Source organism: Aquarana catesbeiana, linkage group LG10, assembly GCF_042186555.1.
Source record: "Aquarana catesbeiana isolate 2022-GZ linkage group LG10, ASM4218655v1, whole genome shotgun sequence".
In the NCBI taxonomy this organism is placed as follows: domain Eukaryota; kingdom Metazoa; phylum Chordata; class Amphibia; order Anura; family Ranidae; genus Aquarana; species Aquarana catesbeiana.
Window position 1 is genome coordinate 7,531,657 of NC_133333.1, and position 3,101 is coordinate 7,534,757.

Here is a 3,101-nt window from a genome sequence, read left to right on the forward strand (position 1 = left end):
CAATGAAACATAGTAGCTTGAGAGCCCCAAGTAAATGATGGCAGTAATGCACATGACATGCGTTGCTGTGTCGTCCATTATGTGCAACACAACAAACAATGTGACACGTCTGATTTATTTCATCACATTTTGGTGTGTTGGTATTATTTTCAATTGGCTGCTCAATGCAGCATCTCTCCGCCAGGGTACCGCGGCACCATGGGGTGCCATTTCTGTTCCCATGGGGTGCCATTTCTGTTCCCATGGGGAGCCATTTCTGTTCCCATGGGGAGCCATTTCTGTTCCCATGGGGAGCCATTTCTGTTCCCATGGGGAGCCATTTCTGTTCCCATGGGGAGCCATTTCTGTTCCCATGGGGTGCCATTTCTGTTCCCATGGGGAGCCATTTCTGTTCCCATGGGGAGCCATTTCTGTTCCCATGGGGAGCCATTTCTGTTCCCATGGGGAGCCATTTCTGTTCCCATGGGGTTCCATTTCTGTTCCCATGGGGTGCCATTTCTGTTCCCATGGGGAGCCATTTCTGTTCCCATGGGGAGCCATTTCTGTTCCCATGGGGTGCCATTTCTGTTCCCATGGGGAGCCATTTCTGTTCCCATGGGGTGCCATTTCTGTTCCCATGGGGTGCCATTTCTGTTCCCATGGGGAGCCATTTCTGTTCCCATGGGGAGCCATTTCTGTTCCCATGGGGTGCCATTTCTGTTCCCATGGGGTGCCATTTCTGTTCCCATGGGGTTCCATTTCTGTTCCCATGGGGTGCCATTTCTGTTCCCATGGGGTGCCATTTCTGTTCCCATGGGGTGCCATTTCTGTTCCCATGGGGAGCCATTTCTGTTCCCATGGGGTGCCATTTCTGTTCCCATGGGGTGCCATTTCTGTTCCCATGGGGTGCCATTTCTGTTCCCATGGGGTGCCATTTCTGTTCCCATGGGGAGCCATTTCTGTTCCCATGGGGTGCCATTTCTGTTCCCATGGGGTGCTGCAAAAACAGGACGCAGTTTGCGCTGGATCAGTGCCATGTCTTGCAATGGTGCAGGCGAGGCGGGCCGACCATCAGCGCCATACCGGCAGCGTCCTGCCTGCACGGTGGTCCAGGGTGGGCATTATGTAGGGCCACCCCCAGCATCTAGGAGAGGATGGAAGTGCATCTCTAACCCCCCCCACCCCCACCCCCACCCTCTGCCATACTGCTGGAGCCGTATACTGTACTGTAAGGCCTCTGATGGGAGGAGGGGTTCTGTGATTTAGGGGGGGGGCTCTGCTGTGATGAGGGGGAAAAGGTGCAACTCTGAGGTGATGGGGGACCTCTGATGTATAGGGGCGCTTCTGTTGTGATGTGGGGGGACATCTGATGTGACAGAGGATGTCCAATATGATGGGGGGACCTTTGATGTATAGGGGAGACCTCTGATGTGATGGGGGGGGCGGACTCCTCTGATGTGATGGAGGGTTCTTTGATGTATAGGGGGCTTCTGATTTGATGGGGGGGGGGGGGGATCTATAATGTATAGAGGGGTTCTCATGTGTAGGAGGGACATGTGATGGAGAGGGGGCTTCTGATGTAATGGGGTGCTCTAATTTATAGCGGAGCTCTGATATCGTGGGGGAGGGACCTCTGATTTCATAAGGGGGGCTCCGATATGATGAGGGGACCTCTAATTTGATGGGGGGGGTCTCTGATCCAAGGGGGACCTCTGATGTGATGGGGGCTTACAATACAAAGGGGGACCTCTAAGGTGATGGGGGGGCTTTTGATACAAAGGGGGGACATCTAAGTTGATGGGGGGCTTACGATACAAAGGGGGACCTCTAAGTTGATGAGGGGCTTAGGATACAAAGGGGGATCTCTGATGTGATGGGGGCTTACGATACAAAGGGGGACCTCTAAGTTGATGAGGGGCTTAGGATACAAAGGGGGATTTCTGATGTGATGGGGGCTTACGATACAAAGGGGGACCTCTAAGTTTATGGGGGGCTTATGATACAAAGGGGGATCTCTAAGGTGATGGGGGGGGCTTATGATACAAAGGGGGGACATTTAAGTTGATGAGGGACTTAAGATACAAAGGGGGACCTCTAAGGTGATGGGGGGACCTACGATACAAAGGGGGATTCTAAGGTGATGGGGGGGGCTTACGATACAAAGGGGGCCCTCTAAGGTGATGGGGGCTTATGATACAAAAGGGTAACTCTGATGTGATGGAGGGTCCTCTGATGTATAGGGGCACTTCTGATTTGATTGGGGGGGGGGGCTTCTGATTTGATACGGGGGATCCCTAATATATGGAGGAGTTCTTCTGATTTGATGGGGGGGGGGGAATCTCTAATGCATAGGAGGAGCATCTGATGTGAAGTGGGCACATGTGATGGGGGGGTCCTCTGATGTGAAGGCTTAGCCTCTGATTTATAGGGGGGGGATCGGATATGAAGTTAAATTCATCAAGGTGGTTGTATGCATTGCCCCAGGTTTTCTCTCCATAACTAATTTATATATATATATTTTAGATATATTAGACTTGGGGGGCTCCAGATTTTGTACACTTTTACGGGGGTTCTATGACTGTAAATGGGCCAGTTACTATTATAGCATTAATATCCTAATCAGAGGACCTCACACTTCAGCACCAGAATGGATATAACTTGTGGCTGGAGTTATGGGAACACCTTAGATCCCGCCCAGGAGAGAAATCTCTGAACACCTCCACACTGTACTGGGCAGCAGATTAGTAACTATTCTGAATTTCAAGATGACAGGTAGAAAAAAAAACTCAGGTCCATCATAACATAATATAATATAATATAATATAAACATACTCAGAAGCCTCAGGTCCAGTCCTCCAGTACCCCAGCAGGTCAGGTTTTCTGCTTATTCCAGCCCAGGTGATGCAATCAGCTCCCCGGATTAATGAAGAGCCCAGCTGTGCCCCACTGGGGGTAAAGCAGAAATCCTGGCCTGTCTGCTGGTACTCAGGACTGGAGCCCCATTGGAGGATGTCACATGGGGGGGACCCAGGGCTGTGGGGCCCATTCAGACAATGAGTATATATGTAGGACAGGTGATTGGGGTACCTGTGCTGGGGGAGGGGGGGCTCCTGGGTCTTCTC